The sequence below is a fragment of the Frieseomelitta varia genome, unplaced genomic scaffold, assembly GCF_011392965.1.
Source record: "Frieseomelitta varia isolate USP_RPSP 00005682 unplaced genomic scaffold, Fvar_1.2 scaffold_314, whole genome shotgun sequence".
Lineage (NCBI taxonomy): Eukaryota > Metazoa > Arthropoda > Insecta > Hymenoptera > Apidae > Frieseomelitta > Frieseomelitta varia.
The window spans coordinates 345,965-365,094 of record NW_025110051.1 but is presented as its reverse complement, the minus strand read 5'-3'; the positions used below and the strand labels follow the sequence as shown (position 1 = coordinate 365,094).

The following is a 19,130-nucleotide window of genomic DNA, read 5'->3' as shown; positions in this document are numbered from 1 at the left end:
CCGGTAAACTGTAAACGATCGTTGCGTTCCTTTTTCTTGGCAAACTGAAACGTGAAGGGAGAAAAAAAAAAAAAAAAAAAAAAAAAGAAAGGTGAAAAGAAATTTCTGACCCACCCGTGAATTTTAAATTCACGATCACAATCAAATTTCATTATTCTGGTATACTTGATATTCTGAACCAAGAATATCTTCTTTTCTTCACGCGCGTTTCTCTTTACCTTTACCTCTCCCATCTTTTCGCAGCGCCGCAGTCTCGGTTCGGAGCTCAACAGCTATCGACTGGCAACATCCTGGACGCGGTGGCAACTTTCCCGTCCCGGTTCGCCTGGTCGCCCTTCCATCCGACCTAATTTCTCCCTTTCCGTGCCTCTCTTCTATTTTTCCCGGTGAGTAGAAGCGCTCGCCTCTCCTAGAGCAGATCCGGGGAACTGGGCTAGGGAATTTTTGGGATCCCCCATATCGGAGCGTAGATCTTTGGGGAATTTCAGTATGTAGGTCAGTGGAATGTCGTTTGTTTCGGACACGCGAAACAACTCTACATCATCCTGCTGCAGGCTATGCAATAAATTTCGTCTCTTGGCGAACCTGTTCGAAGTATATAAACATATATATATATATTGCAGAAAATTTTTTTTATAATAGTAGACACCTTTGTCATCTTTCATTTCAAGTCGAAATTTCTCGATGCAGATATTTATTACGTTATTTACAAACAGCATTGTAACATCTGTTACTTTAGAAATGATTATTTCGTCACGTAGACTCACCTTCACTAACACTAGAATATAGGGACACCCTGTATATATAACGACTAACGATGCAAACGGATTGAAAAGAAACCAGCGTACGTAGGGAGAGATTCTTCCATCGAGCGTCTTTCTTAACGATAGAAACTCGTCGATTGGAAGCGTTTGAGGGGAAGGGAGGGGGATCAACGACGAAGGAGAAAACGAAAGTGGACCGCCGCGTTGAAACGGCCGCGTTCGAAACACTTCGCGCTCCGAAACACTTGACGCTCGTTGATCAAAAGCTCGAGAATTCCTCCAAGGAGGCGGGTTGTGTGCTTTGAAAGCCCCGAGAAAATTCCTCCGAGATCGGCCGGCCCGTTTGTCTTTGACAATAATCACCTCGTCTCGAGCACTCGACTGTCCCGTTTTTTTCTTCTTCCTCCCCTCTCTGAGAGACGTTTTCCTCCAGCCGATGCTCTTTTCTTCCCCCCTTTTTCGTCGTGCTGCAAATTATTTGGAAGAAATTAAATGAAAATGAAAAGAGATAAGAACGATTCGATAGAAACAGAGGAGTAGAGGGGGTTAGGGGTTTTGAACGAACGAAGTGGATTTTCGGGCGAACGGGTGAAGGTGAAACGTCAAGGACGAATTGCTGGCAAAGGGAACTCGATTACGCGGTGTCCTTGCACCGCTTTCCACGGCGAGGTTCGACGCGGTCGAGGACGAACGACGACCCTTCTCGGGGCTCCTCTCTTTCTCTCTCGCCCCCTTCTCTTCGCCTCTCCAGTCTTTGCTCCTCCATCTGACGTCACCATGCTCACGAAGCTCACGGGCGCGGAATTGGGACAAATTCTGGGTCTCGTGCGGCGTAACGAATTAAGGTCTGTTTGTTCCGAGCGGAACGAAGCACCCGTATCGATCGTTTTCACATATTATTTCGACAATCTCGGGAATAACAAAATTATAATTATTACAATTATTACTTTTGTTAATTGCTATCGAAAATGATGAGGCTCTCGCCCACTTTCGATTATCCTGCGGAATTATTGAGGTTCTTTTGTAGGAATTGAATTTATCTTTCCTTCTTGTTCATCTGTGTTAATATTAATGGTGTTTAATATTAATCATATATAATATCAATTGTAGAATGACATATAATATTATGCCCATCACATAATGTGTGATATCATGATTAATATATAATTGTATAATAATGTCAACGCATAGTCGTGACATGCACACGGTGTATAGTTTGCCTTTCAGGTTAGGAATTGCACTACACACCTGGTGACGATCATTACACACCATTCCTAACCTAAAACAATAATTATAATAATAATAATATATCGAAAATAATAATAATAATAATAATAACAATAATAATAATAATAATAATAATATATCGAATCGGTTAATATATTAGTGTAAAGCCCAATGAGAAAATTTTCTATTATTCTGACAATTCGAAGTTTATATAATTATTATAATTATTACTTTGTTGATTGTTATCGAAAATGATGAGGTTGTCGCCACTTTCGATTATTCTGTTGAATTATTGAGATTCTTTTGTAAGACGAGATTTCCAGAAGCCGGAATTTTTCTTTCTTTCTTGTTTATTTCTGTTGTTAACCTAGTGTCTGACATTAATTATATATAATATCAATTATAGAATAACACATAACATCATGTCAATCATATAATGTGTGATATCATGATCAGTATATAATTGTATAATAATGTCAACGCATAGTCGTGACATGCACACGGTGTATAGTTTGCCTTTTAGGTTAGGAATTGCATTACACACCTGGTGACGATCATTACACACCAATTCCTAACCTAAAGTAATAGTAATAATAGTTATAGTAATAATAATAATAACAATAACAATAATATTAATAATAATAATAATAATAATATATCGAAAACAACAACAACAATAATATTAATAATAACAATATATCGAATAATAACGAGAACAACAATAACAATAATAACAATAATAATATTAATTATAATATATCGAAAATAATAACAATAACAATAATAATATTAATTATAATATATCAAAAATAATAAGAACAACAATAACAATAATAATAATGACAATAATATTAATTATAATATATCGAAAATAATAACAACAACAATAACAATAATGATAATAATAATAATAATAACAATATTAATAATAATATTAATTATAATAATATATCGAAAATAATAATAACAACAACACCAACAATAATAAAATAACAATAATAATGTTAATAATAATAACAACACCAACAATAACAATAACAATAATAATAATATATCGAAAATAATAATAATAACAACGACAATAACAATAATAATAATAATAATAATGTATCGAATCGGTTAATATATTAACGTGAAGCCCAATGAGCAAATTTTCTATTATTACGGCAATTCCAAATTGCAATATCTCAATAAGACAATTGCAAAACTTTGCATCGTTATCAAATAATCGGTCGTACATAGAAGGAACTCGCTTTGCGTTTTACGATTAGTCCAAATTGGATGTTCAGATGGATGGCCCCGTCTTTTTCTCGCCTCTTTTTCATACAGCTCTCTTCCCCTAGCGCAATGGCTGTCAGCAGCGAAATATTCGGCCGAGAATGAGAAATATCGCCGACAGATTGAACGCTTGATTTCTTTCGTCATCGGCGATCGATATCGGTCGCGGATCAAAGTGATCATACGTACCAGCGAATAAAGCAATAATGAAACGCTATCGGATACGTGCTTCGGTTCTGCACGGCTTCGTCGATAGAATAAATGGACCTTCGTTCAAATCGGCTGTGCTCGATATGAAATCGCTCGCTCGGGAATTAGTTCGCTCGCACGAAATTAACCGGTGAGCGTTCGACGTCGAAGAATAATACTCGACAGGCTGACTAGGATCGTTCGACCACACTCAGAATCAAATACGAAGGACACACCAAATGGGAAGGAACGTCCAGTTGCAATTGTTTTTCGTTCATCGACGATGTTGTACAGTGGAGAGCATGAATTTGACTGACCGAATGACGATGAAAAATTGTCGACAAATTTTACAAGAAAAAAAANAAAAAAAAAAAAAAAAGAAAAAGAAAGATCACGCTGCAATGTAATTAGTTTCGTTACGAGAGATGAATTTCGAACATACTCTTACACTAAATTAAATTAATCGTGACGATTGAAGATTGAAATTTTCTTTTTACAATGAGATATACTGCGATACCGTATTGTAATATATTTCGTAACTATAGAGTAATGTATGCACTATTTATTTACATTATACACTATTACGTATATACTATTTATAGTATTAATAGTATATATAAATAGTATATATTTATTTATATATACTATTTATTTATTTATATTATACACTATTACGTATATACTTACGTATATACTATTTATAGTATTAATAGTATATATTTATTTATTTATATTATACACGATTACGTATATACTATTTATAGTATTAATAGTATATATTTATATAATAGTATATATTTATTTATATATACTATTTATTTATTTGTATTATACATTATTACGTATATACTTACGTATATACTATTTATAGTATTAATAGTATATATTTATTTATATATACTACTTATTTATTTATATTATACACTATTACGTATATACTTACTTATATACTATTTATAGTACTAATAGTATATATTTATTTATATATACTATTTATTTATTTATATTATACACTATTATATATATACTTACGTATATACTATTTATTTACGTATACACTATTTATTTACATTATATATATATATATATATTTCGAACTATAATTATTCCGAAAGAAAACTGTACAAAATTCGCGTGGAAAGGAATTACGGAACGTTTTCAGTTTCAATTCCCAAGAATATTGGGCCCATTTGTAAGAACCTCAAAGTGAGACCGTTCACGCGAACTGCGAACAAACAGGCGAGAAAAGAAAGGAAAAAGGAAGAGAGAGAGAGAAAAAAAGAAAACATTCGCTTTCAGAGCGGCAAAAAAGTTGTCGGTGGAAAGTGGTCGTTTCTGGTTTTCGCTGGTCTTGGTCGAAGACTCCAGACTGGAACCAAGGAAACTTTCCGCCCCCCCCCCGGGGAGGGAGGGGGGGGGGTGGCGGAGAGAATTTTTCAGGTCCCCGCGGCTTCACCTTTAACGCGTTAATTAACTCGTTGCTCGCGGTTAGTCGAAAAGAAAAAAAAAAAAAAAAAAACACAACCGGACGAAATTAATTTAAAGTTAGAGCAATTTTAATTCCTCTCCGCCCCCCCCCTCCCCCCATGTAGTGTAAACGCGGCATAACGCGGTTAAGCCGGTGGCGTGGGCGAGGCGGTGAACCTAACCTAACCTAACCTAAAAGACGCCAGTGCGTGGTTTTAAGAATATTGTTCAACGAAACACGCGCGAGATAACCGATGACAGCCATTTCTCTGGGACATTAAACTCCCAACGTAGCGAAATTGTTTTCGATTCTCCAATCGCCTCGTGAAATTCTCTCCTCCTGGCGAATTTTTCCGCTCGTGAAAGAACGAATAAAGTAAAGAGGAGACTAAGACGAGAGAGAGAGAGAGAAAGTAAGGTTTTACTCACCGCGAGTCTTATTGATGGTCGTCAGTCAGGCATTTCCACCTTCCTGCAGCTAACGACTCTTCTCGGGTGGCGCGCGCTGAGGAGGCAAGTTCACCACGCGTCCTTGACCCACTCGCGTGTTCAGCGATCCTCGAATCGGAGCTGGCCTACAAAAAAANGGGGGGGGGGAGCAACGCGCGAATGTAGCCCCTTGGCGCTGGCAACTGGTTCGCGGACCATAACGAGTGACCGAAACGATAATTCGTCGCCGTCTTCTTCTTTCGAGCTCGTCGGTATAAATTCACCGGATTTTTAGAAATTATTAAAACGTAATAAACACATGATCGCCGGTTCTGCGTTCTCCTCCTGATAATTGGTTAGAAAAAAAAAAGAGAAAGAAGGAAAGAGGTTCTAGGTTCTTGAAGAATTCTCGTCGCCACGCAATTCGATCTTTCTTGAGGGAGAGTGACTGCGGAGTTTAAAGTTGACGAGCGAATATCGTAGAGCCGATTTCGAGAACGATTTAATTACGAATTACGTGGAAAAATGATGGCGCCCGAGAACCCATGCAATTACATTAAATCCGAGTTGCGAACTAATCCTCGAACCACGGAGGATTTTCGACTGAAAAATCGCCCCCCCCCCCCTCCCCCGTGGCAATTAAACTCGCTGTCAGTTTCAGTTTGAAAGTTATCGAATGATTCGGAAGAGTCACGGTCAGATTCTGTCCAACGTTGGCCACTGATCGATCGATACATATTAGTTTTGAAAACTAACATTTGGCTCGAAAAATCGGCGACCGATTTCATAAATAGAATTAATCAATCAGATTGGAAAATGGAAATTAATCGTCGAGAGATCAACGGATTGGTTGAATCAATAAGCAGAATTGTCAATCATTGAATTAAAATTGAATCGTCGAAAAATCGGCAACGTCGATCGTCAATTATAGCCAATTGTTGATCTGTCACAGTTCATCGCAACTAACGACTAACTTAGACAACTGAAAAATCATTAATTACGACGAATGATCATCATTTAAAACGTGAAACATAAATCACTTGAATGTCGATTATAAAAATCGAATCTCCGATCGTTGATTTAACTCTTCGCCCCAAACACGAGATAACGTTCGATCAAAGTACAAAAAATGTGAATTACTCGATTACCAATGTTGATAATAAAAATCTACTAATCGTTGATCAACTCTTGGAGTTTTCTTGGAATTAACTTTGACTAATTCGCGAGAATTCCTCTTGAGCTCTCTCGACTCGGTTCTCCGATTTCTCCTCGAATCTGAGAACGATCGGCAACGTAGGAATGTAGAATCGACGAGGAAAGTCGGTTGCAGTCTCGATCGTTTTCGAATCCGGATGGAAAATTAATTGACGTTCAAAGAAATCCTGCTCTCTCCACGAAAGGAACCATCGTCGAGAGTTAACTCGGTCGTCGGTTAGAATTTTTTCGACTTAATGAACCGTGCTCCGGGCTGAATGAACACTTGCAAACTATTCGAATTAAACCTTCGTTATCTCGAGTTATAACTTGTAGACCGCAGTTTCGCACTTCGGCGACGAAAACCTAACCTCACTCTCGCGTGTTGATGACCGCTCGAATTGATTTCAATCGCGCCTTAACAAACCTACGTTCGCGAGGGATAATCCTTGAGCTTAATTCGCCCGTTTCCAACGAAACTTCGGCGAAAAGAACGAGAGGAAGACACAGAGAACAAAAAAAAAAAAAAAAAATAGAAGAGAGAAAGCAGATTTACCGACGTTCGGTAAGTAAAAACAGGGGCGTAGAAGCGAGGGTTCCCTCTCTGCCACCGGAACGCGATTACGTTTTCGAGCGTCGGTCGTAAATTGGCCGGCCTGTTTCCCCCATGGGAGCAGGACCTCGAATCTCTCGCGCGGAATGGTTACTCGGTGTGGGACGCTCGTTCGGCCCACGGCCGCCTTATCGAGTTTCCTTTCTTTCTCGCGACGCCCGAAGGAATTTCATTACGTGCGCGCCCCCCTCCCTCCTTCGCGCCCCAAACGACGCGACGCTGCGCCCATTTTCCTTGACACTTTTCCACGGGAGAGAATTTTCTCTCCCTCCCCCCTCTCCGCTGTTCTGGTTATTGACGTTACTTTTCTTCTTTCTTTCTTTTTTTTTGGGGGGGGGGGGGTCATTTAATTTCTAATTCGAACACGAAAGTGACTTTATTTGGAAGCGTCGAAACTTTGAACTTTCCCTCGATTTTCGTATTTTCACGCATTCGGGACTGGCGATTGTAGAACAAGACGTTTCAGCGAACATGACGTATTTTCAATTTTTTTTTTTTTATTTTTCTATCCTAAAAGATGTTGAATTTTTCATTTTTATTTTTCTATTCTAGAAAATTTTCAATTTTTTATTTTTATTTTTCTACTCTAATAAATTTTGAATTTTTTATTTTTATTTTTCTATTTTAGAAAATTTTAAATTTTTCAGTTTCATTTTTCCATTGTAAAAAATTTTGAATTTTTTATTTTTATTTTTCTATTTTAGAAAATTTTCAATTTTTCATTTTTATTGTAATTACCTTTTTCTATTGTAATTACCTCCTTCTTTCATGAGGGTTTCTTTTAAACGTATTTAATACAAAGAAAATGTCTCACTTAATTTTTATTTTTCTATTGTAATTACCTCCTTCTTCCACGAGGGTTTCTTTTAAACGATTTGGGTATAAAGAAAATGTCTCGTTTAATTTTTATTTTTCTATTGTAATTACCTCCTTCTTCCATGAGGTTTTCCTTTAAACGATTTGGGTATAAAGAAATCAACTCACTTAATATAAATTTATAAATATAAACGAAGACACTGATCATTTTGACAGAGGCGAGCTTCAATTTCATAAAATCTATGCATGAAAAACGAACACAAGCACATTGCTCCTGTTTTTCCTTGTCTCTTGGTTTTAAAATTAATAAAAAAATGCCTCTTAGTTTCTACCAATAGTTTTCCAACATACATAAATCAATTTTCCTTTTGGATTAATGGATCAAAACATATGTCATTGGATTTATGGATTCACTGATCAAAATATACATCATTCTATTAAAAAGAAACAGCCGAAGGTGATCCTTGGTATACCAAAAATCAAAGTAATAACAAAATGATTACAATATTACCTGGAAACATTTTCTCATACCTTCAACAGAAAATAACTGTGTGTATACACCTGACCTAACCTAAACGTAACCTAAATCTATGGCAGTACTATGGAAATTTTACTTACAAAGAATATAAACAACACAATGAAGAATACAGCAAAACATTGCCCCCACAATAGAATAATATAATGCAATAAAACTTGCAAACAATGAACTAGAATAATACATTCTGCTTATAGAGTATACACGTAGAACGTGAACGTTACACACATGTGCGTACACCGTACACTGCGATTGTTTGTGAATTATCCGCTTTTGGACGAAACACACCGCGAGCCGGCTCGAGTTTGGCAAACGATGTAAATTCACCGAAGGGCACGCAGTGATCCGTGCACGGTGATTTGTTTGCCTTTAGCTTAATATATTAATTGATCTAATAGGATTTCGTTTCAGATCCGTACGCGGTAATCTCGTCTAATACCGTAAACGCAGATATTCCGTTTTGACGCCGCCGCTATGTGTAACTGTCTAATCGCTTTGGCTCGCGATAATCCATGGCTAACAAACTTCGCTGGTCTAATTTTAATTCAGCTGAAAGCTAATCCGCGCACGTCTAACGTGCCTTTGTTAATTACCATCAAAGCGATAATGCAATGGATTGGGTATTCGGTGAATATTCTTAAAATCAAAAATTTAAATTAGTCCCTGAATATTGATGAAAGTCATTGTATAGTAAATTTAACAATATTTCGAAAAATTGACGATAAATAAATTATATATTATTATAATATTATTATTATTATTATCATTATTATTATATTAGTATTATATTATTATTATTGTCATTATTATTATATTAGTATTATATTATTATTATTATCATTATTATTATATTAGTATTATACTGTTATTATTATTATCATTATTATTATATTATTATTATTATATATATTATAATATTAATTTATAATATTAATATTATTATTAATAATATAATAATAATATTAATAAATTATAATTAATAATATAATAATAATATAATAATAATATTAATAAATTACAATCAACAATATAATAATATAATAATAATATTAATAAATTATAATAAATTACAAGTTTCTATTTTCACAGTCGTGGGTTCATTTTTTAGAAAAATATCTTCACACTACGCGAGTGTAGTAGGTATTTTTATATATACCCGACAAGTGAAGATACTGTTCATTCTCAATGAAATCAGCGTGATAAATTCAGACATTGAACAATGTTTCTCGCAACTCGAGAATCGACCACTAGAAGACTGAAACTTGCTGTGCAGTTTGTTTTTTTTTCTCTCTCTCTCTATTGTGAACATTTCAGTGAAACAAGAAAAATTTAAGAGAACTCAAATCCTTTTTTCCCGCTTTTTTTCTTTGTCGAAGGTTCAACAGCTCGGTGGAAATTACAAGTAACAGCTTTAAAAAAAAATCGTTCCAGCCCCTCGAACGTCGGATATTCAATTTGCCCGAGTTTCTTATATTTTTAATTAGACCGCAACCCAGCGAAAAAAGAAACTTTGTTCAGGGGAGGGTTGTAAATTCCGGCACGAACGCGCCTAATAACCTAGATCCGTTTCCACGAGAGTTCGTGACTGCAACGATAAAACAGCCTGCAATTAAGCGAGCACGCGCGGATCGATTCTAATTTTACAGCCACGTGCGCGTTACACGCGCGTGGAAATCCACGAACGTTTGATCCTCGTTTGAATTCTAAATATGGGGCGTGTTGTTGCGTCCCCCCCCCCCCCCTCCCGGGATTCGCGCGAGCCATTGTCAACTATTCGGTGAAACAATGTACAGCAGGTTTATAACCTCTATAACGCGCATATAAAAGACTCATTTCTGAATGATGAAAATGCGTTTTTGTACATAAATTAAATTTATTTAAAAAAAAAACTAGATATTAATAAATACGACAAACATTTAATTTCCAAATATATATCTATTTTTTTATTTTACAAAATATATATATATATATATATATATATATATTTAGATCATTTACTTTCGAGATAATTGAAATTCTCAAAATAAATTAATTAGCCCCAATACAAAAGGTACAAAATAAATATTCCTATCTAAACTCGTCATTTGACGACACTATTCTAGCTCCATTGTTGGAGCGTACAATGCCAGGCTAAAAGATTAGAAGTCTTTAAAGTAACCGATGACATTTCTTCTTCTTTGCAGGGAGTGTTTCGTGTTCCTGAAACCGTGGACAGATCGTTGGTGTTGCGCGGTGTGATCGCCAGTGATCGTGAAGTTCGTTGAATTTCGTCGTTGTTCGAGAGTCGTGTGGTCGTCCAGGTGGCGCGCAGCAGTCATCGATCGATCGATCGATCGATAGAGAAGTGTCCGTTTCGTCCGGGAGAGCGGCGCTGGTCCTCGGTATGAAGGGTAAGTCTCCTTTGAAACTCTAGTTCGCACGATTGTTGACAAATATCTCCATTCGTCCGCGAGAGCCTGTCTCTCAAATTTCCAACTTGGAACGAATTTTCAACTTATCGCTGTCACAGACGCTCATAACCTGAAATACCGACAGAGTAAAAAAAAAAAAATCACTCGTACCTTAGCGCACTCCACGTTTAAACAACGGCGAGTTGGGGAACTAGTGAATGCAACATGATTTGCGGTGTTGTCAAAACTTTCACTACCAAAGTGCGGAGCTAGTAACTCGACAGAAATCATTCAGTGTTATGTGTATGTAAGAAACAGCTCTGTCCGTGTTTTACGGGTCACAACTTTTTTCATGTAGCTCGTTTGTGTCTCTGTTCCTCGATGAATAACATCCGAGAAGCAAATACGATGCGATGAAACGAATTGAGAGGGGAAAGGGGGGAGGGGAGAAGTTTTTTATCCCCGATGGGGTGAAGGAAAAATTTACGCGGTTAGGTTAGATTAAGCGGCGAGTAACAGCTGTTTTGCATAACCTAATTAGCCAGCGAGCGGCGAACGCTGGCCGGAATTAAAATCGCGCGACCTCGACCCGGTTGAACCGGGGAACCCACGACCTTTCTCTCCCGCGGGAACTCACGAGAATAGAATTCGTTACCATTGAATGGCCGCAAATTAAGATTTGTTTTGGAGACGGCGTTACGTTTCATTGGACAAGTGACACGTGTACGTGCATTATTTAATTAGCAATTGACAAAAATTTGAATTGAGTGCAAGAGGAGATTTTATCGAAATACCGTTTGTGGAGTTTTGTCTGAAACAGATTGTTCTTTGCTCTTTCGATTTTTTTAAAATTGAATTTTTGAAATTGAACCTCAGGCAGATTTTGCACCGCAGCGCCACTAGTGACGAGAATTGGAATTGAAAAATATGTACAGCGTTGCCAGATCCATTTCGAGAATTATTTATTGAATTGAACGTGGTGAAGGAATATAACAGCTGATGAAAATTAGAATGAAAAATTTATTATATACTTGACTATTAACGTCTGCTTGAAAGTGTTGGTAAAAATTAATCAAAATATATATATATATTTTTACGAATAACACAATGGAGGTACCCCATGCAGTAAATTTTTTCAAATTTAATAAACACTTAGTTAATATTTTACTTCGAAATCATCCTCATTTTACAAAAAGGGAAATTTTGTCAGACTACAGATATATTGTAGATTAAAAACTGTATTGATTCCTAAGTAAAATAAAATTTACTAAAAGTACTAATTTGCTTAATTTACTAAAAGTAAATTTTACTTAAAGTATTAATTCCTAAGTAAAATAAAATTTCATACAGTAATTTCAAGAAACTGGGTATCCCTGTTAATTAAATATAATATTTCTCTATTTACAAATGTGTCAAATTCACAGTCCGGTACGAACCTCGTCGGTAAAGAAAACGCGTCGTAGTTGGAATCTACTTTTGGGTGGCTGCGCGAGGAAATAACCCGAGACGTTTTTTTGGCAGCTGCGCATATTCACGGAATAACGTCTTCGCGAATGGGAACGATATTTCTCCGGATGGGCGGCATTACCACGGAAGAATATTCGAGCGTCAGTGAAACGTGAAATCACCACTCCCTCCCCCACCTTTAACCTTTCGAAACCACGAAAAAAGGCGTCGTTTCGGATGAATGGGATCCCATACGCTGGCAAATTTGATCACCATCGCCACCGACGATGGTGAAACATCGTTCGAAACGACGTGGTTGAATGGATTTTCCACGAACCGTGGAGAGGAGGGGGGGGGGGGGGGGGGGGGCACGGTGGTGTGGATCGTTGGCTGGAACGAGGCAACACCGGCCGGAAATCGGCAAGACGTAGATTAATCTCGCGGTTAACGGAGCCGGTCGTCCGCTACTGGAGAACGAATATCGCGATCGGCCGGAGGCCCGATAATGGATTATCTGCTCGCGGGCATAATGTATCGCCGGCTGTCACGGCCGCCACGATGAATCACCTGGCCGCGACTTTCTCTCCCCCTGGCGGGCGTCTGTTTAATCAACGTGACTGAAAGCGACGATCAAGCCGTTCCACCGGTAAACGAAATAATTTTTAACACGGCGTTTCTTTTCTACGAACGTTTCCATTCGTGGTCGAGCCGATTGTTATCGTTCCAGCACGAATCTTTGCTCGATTAAAAGCAAAAGAGGGGGGGGGGGGCTGAAATGTTGCTTCAAACAGTAAATAGAATAGTAAATGGTCGTATAATTGATTTGAACGTGTGTACGTCATAAATATGACAGTGAAGTATTTTATTTCACTTGGCACGCGGTGTGGCTTTGAAAAGTAATATTTTGGAGGATATCGCGAGTGTATTTAAATATTTTATTCGTTTCAATTTGTTTCCCTTTATTTCAAATATTATTGCTGAAAATGACAATTCACTTTAAAATGTAATTTTCCAATCTCCTGTCACGTACTGTGTGGTGACAATCGTGTACAAAGTTCAACAGTCAGGAACTTGGATTACTATTTCGTGAAAATAATATTCAAATATTACATTGCACGAATGACGAGAGAAATATTCGCTACGAGCAATTGTTTCAGGCTAATCGTGAAAAATACGTAATTGAAATACACTTCCCGTGTATATGCAGGAACAAGTAATTATTTCAAGTGAACAAATGAGACGTTGCATGGAAAATAAATATATTTATATATTTATAATATTTGTAATATTATTATTATATTTATAATATTATTATTATTATATTTATAATATTCATAATATTATTTATATATTTATATATTTATAATATTCATATTATTTATATATGTATATATTTATATATTTATATTATTATTTATATATGTATATATTTATATATTTATAATATTTATATTATTTATATATTCATAATATTTATATTTATATTATATTATATATTTATAATATTTATATTATTTATATATTTATAATATTTATAATATTATTTGAGATAAATGTAAAATATTTTATACAATATTTCTCTAATATTACTTGAATTATTTATATAATATATTTATTCGAAATACTACTTTACTGTACGGTCAAAACGATGGCACGTTTATTTTTCTCGTAAATTCTGTCTGTATTATGTATGAGGGTTCGATTATAATAGATAAGTGGCTTTGAATTGTAGGAAGGCGAGAAAATTAACGTAGATCAAGGATAGTTTATGACCAAGAGAGAGAGAGAGAGAGAGAGAGAGAGAGAGAGAGAGAGAGAGAGAGAGAGAGAGAGAGAGAGAGAGAGAGAGAATGAGCGCCAAGGGAAAATCAACATAAAATGTGGATTTGGCCCCGTCGTGAACAGAGCACTGGTGGTATAAAACAGCGAACAGTGTGAAGCAGCGTGGACTCGAGTAGAGAACAATGTAGAATAGCGCAGAGTTTAACGTGGTTTACTGTGGTTCCACGGTAGATTAATATAGCTCGCTTTGATCGTAAATCTGGTGGAAGTTTTTTATGTTAATTACAGTTGCTGGCTAGAAAATTAGGGCCACTTAGAATTTTCAACATGTTTTGCAATTTCTGGGCCTAATGTAACTTTTTAGTAATTTTTATTAACTACTGAAACGTATATTTACTAACTGTTGTTATTACATAACAATTGACAGTAATTTGATGGTAATATGACAGTAATAATAGTTACTACTATAGAATACAATTTACAATTATTTGTGTAGTATACAATACATTTATTAATTATTATTATCAACTAGTAATGTGTATTACAATATATGCTACAAACATATTACATACATACACAAGAAATTCAACATTTTAACATTTATTAACCATTAGAATACATTTATTAACTATAGAATATATTTATTAACTATTATTATTAACTAGTAATGTGTGTTACAATACATGCTACAAGCATATTACATACATACACAAGAAATTCAACATTTTAACATTTATTAACTATTAGAATACATTTATCAACTATTAACTATAGAATATATTTATTAATTATTATTATTAACTAGTAATGTGTGTTACAATACACGCTACAAGCATATTACATACATGCACAAGAAATTCAACATTTTAACATTTTGCTTAAATTGAATGCATTTAAACGATTTGCAATTTAATGCACGCATGCTTTTAAACTAAATACAGCAATAATTTGCATCTAAACTGACGAAGCAATTAATCTAAATTTATTGAAATTCAAAGCAATAATTAGCATCTAAACTGACGAAGCAATTAATCTAAATTTATTGGAATTCCTATAAAGATAGTTAATCAATAATTATCAATAATTGAGTAAAAGGTCCTGTTGTATATTTCCATCAATATTAAATTAACAGTACTCGTAATACGGTTTTATAATCGTGTTAATATATGTATATGTATTAATATAAATTGGTATTTGCTATTCGTCTCACTTTGATCGACACGTGTCAACAAAACGGTCGTAATGGGTCGAAATATCGGTGTCATGCAATGCCTGTTTCGCGCGGCCGCCACAGTAAGGTAGCCTAGAGTGGGGATAGTCGAAATTCCAAGAGTGGGGATAGCGGCGGACGCTTAAGCGAGCCGAAGTGCGAGCGCTCGAGTGGGGCGCCACTGTATTAACAGCGAGTTGATTCCGCGGGTCGGCCGGCGATTTATTTTCTTCCGAGTGCCAGTCGCACTCGAGTCCAGCAGCTCGCAAATGCCGTGCAGTGCAAATGTTTGTCGCGGTCTCTCTTTGGAACCGTCGAAAGTGCCTGTTACCTCCTTCTTTCTCGTTTTTCCCCACTTCCTCTCTTTTTATATTTGCCCGACGCAAAGCCCGATCGAAATGAAAACTCCATCTCGAGGGAGAGAGACGCGTTTTCTCCTTCGTTTCCGCGGCGAACGAGCAATTAGCGCTCGCGAGTGAGAAGGAAAAAAAATTGGAAAAAACGTCTCGGGACGACGAAATTCGACGAGTTTCGACGGGGCAGGTGAAAGAGAGACGTGTTCTTCCAACGTGGGAGACGAGCAATTTGAAGTAAAAGTTTGGAGAGCGTTTGTAGAGCAAATATTTTGTTAGTTGGTTAAATCGACGTGCAACAGGCGTCGTCGCAACGTTCACTCGGTGACGCAACGCGCCGTAAATATAACCTAACGCACGAGAGCGAGCGCGAAGCGATTGCAATTGTCCCAAGTGTTGAGGTTATGTTGTATGATACTTCGCCCTTCTTTCTTTTCGTTGACGTTTTACGCCGCGGTCATTTCGAAAGGTTTCGAGACTGTTTGTTACGTGTGTGTCGGCAGATTAACGTGGCGATTAATTGAATCAGACGAAACACCGTCGCGTCGTTGAGGACGGAAAACTGCCGCGAAATTTCGCGTTTGGAAACGCGCCAACCGTTCAGGTTGAACGGTGAATTCGCGATTCTACGTTACGCCTGGCAACACTCCACAGGCTGACTGGGCTCGAAACCAGAGCTGGACGGAAGATTGATCAACGATTGACGATGAAATTCTGCCGATAATATTAACAATTACGTGCCAGCTTACGTTAATTGTAAATGACTGATTTGTCACTAAGTTAATCGCGATTAACGATTCGATTCTTGCTTTCATTCAAATACATTCAAATATATTTAATACGTATTTAATAAAATTAATATTTAATGTATTAAAAATTAATATTAATTATTGTCAGTTGCTGATCGTTTGCTGGAAATATTGAAACAACGGCGATCCCCCAGGTTTTCGCGCGAGGCGTCTGAAAATCTCGTCGAGCTTTTCCAAGCTCGCCGCCTAATGAATTTGGGAAATTTTCCCAAACCTTGGGGTGAGAGAGGTAAGGAGCAAATCGCGTTAGAGATCTTCATTTCTGGCGAATCTTCGAGGACTGTTTCCGATTCTGGCCAGTGTTTCTCTTCTCGCAAACGCAGAAATATTTTTCAAACGAACGTTTCAATTTTCATATGAAGGAACATAACCTAAATAGACGTCTTATGATAAGTACTGTGTACATTATATATATTACGGTATATATGATAATATTATAATTAATATAATGTGTTACATTATTATTATTATAATTTGAATTTTAGAATCAATTTCATTGAAGGAACATAACCTAAATAGAAGTCGCTGTCGTTCTTCAAATTTTATAACAAATACTGTGTATATTATATGTATTACGCTAGTATCGTAATTATTATATTATCATATAATAATATAATTTTACTTTTAATATTAAATCAGTACTTATCGTGTACATATTGTATTTTATAGTACAATATAATACAATACAATAATACAGGATTTTATAGTACAATATGATACAATATAATACACATATTACAATATATTATTATATAATTATATATTTTATAGTACAATATAATACAATACAAGAATACAGTATTTTATAGTACAATATAATACAATACAATAATACAGGATTTTATAGTACAATATAATACAATATAATACACATATTATATTATTATATAATACATATATTATAATAATACAGTAATACAATAATAATATATTAACAAAGTCTTTATCGTTGAAGTATGTTTTATATTTATTGTATTTAATGGTATTGTATTGTATTACATTTATTATAAATTCCACACATTTATATTGTACTATATACTGCATGTTATGTACATAATTTATACTTTTGTATTTTATAATTTATATTGCAAACATTGTATTTATTGCAAATAATTTATGTTTATTGTATTATTTTTATTATTATAAAATTTCTGAGTAAAGTATATATATGTATATATATTATATGCATTTTTATATCTCAGAAATTTTCAAAATACATGTAAAAATCCTAGTAACAAATCTTTAACAAGAACTTTAGTAGACGTTGGAAAGATTTGTAATCAATCTTGAGCTCTCTGTCGTTCAAAGACGACAATTTTCATTTTTTTCATCGACTTTCATTCGACTCATTCGAAATTCGCAATTAAAATTGCTTGTCGCTGTACAATTTGATATTAGGTGAATTCACAACTAGAAGTTTAATTTAACTGTCCTTTCTCAATTGGGCACATTTTTCTTAGAAAATATTATTCATGGAATTTCTTGTTGAATCAATTTGTCAGATCTTTTTTACAGAAATGTTGCTCCTCGAATTCTTCGCGTCATTTTTCTCATAAAATGTTACGTTATTTTCAGCAACAATGAGTGCGAGACTCGGTAACGTCACGTTTTCGACATTTTTGACAACGAAATCGAATATTCTTCGCCAGAATTGCGGCCAGTGCAATAGTGTTTTCATATAAAATATAAATGTATTTACAGAGATTACTTTCCAACGCAGTGTTTCCATTCGTTTGACGCAATTGTATTTGAAGTAATTATTTGTTTTTCCATTTGACATTTTAAAATCCGATATTCCACGAGTATATGGAAAATGAATTTCATTACGTACTTCGAAACTGATGAATTTTCGAAACATTTAAATGTTAAGTTTGAAAAATTCAATATTAACGTTGAAGTTGAAATATTGATGGCATGAAAATATTATTCGAAATGAATGTTTCTCTCGTCATTCGAAACGAGATGTTTGAACATTGTGTGTTTTTTTGCAAAATCGTTCGCGATTTGTTTATTTCGTAATTTCTGCCCACAAAGTGGTTGCGTATATGTCTGAACGTCACGGTGAAAGTTGAGTAAATAATTGAGTAAATAAGTGAGTAGCCTCTTCTCAAGAATAATATTTACATTTACTTATATATTATATAATAATAATAATTAAGAATAATATTTATATAAATTATAAGATTATAATTAATTATAATATTAATATTAATATATAATATATATTAATATTAATATTAATTATAATATCATAATGTTATAATATTATATAAGATTAATTTATTTATATAATATTATATAATAATAATAATCAAGAATAATATTAATATTAATATATACATAATATAATATTAATATTAATTATAATATTAAATTACAAGATTAATTTATTTTTATATTATATAATTAATATTCATTTTCATTCCATACTTTTTTTCAGTTAATTCTCCTCCGAAATCAATGCAAGTTTCGAAGCGTGAAATAATACCTTAAATAATAACTTCCAATAAAATTGTCTTGAACAATTATCATTTCAATTGAATAATTAAATATAGGGAAACTCGAATCCCCAGGGACTGCAGGCAGCTATGCACTTAAGGAGAAAAAAAAAAAAAAAAGAAAAAGCCT

At 34.9% G+C, this 19,130-nt stretch overlaps 1 protein-coding gene across 1 annotated transcript in view; it reads left to right on the top strand.

Moving 5' to 3' along the window:
• Positions 1 to 19,130, top strand: part of LOC122529886 — a 251,889-nt gene that overhangs the window by 5,570 nt on the left and 227,189 nt on the right. The window contains exon 2 of the mRNA XM_043656393.1: positions 10,696 to 10,902. The gene's annotated coding sequence lies outside the window, so the exon portion shown is untranslated. The remainder of the gene's footprint in view (positions 1 to 10,695; positions 10,903 to 19,130) is intronic.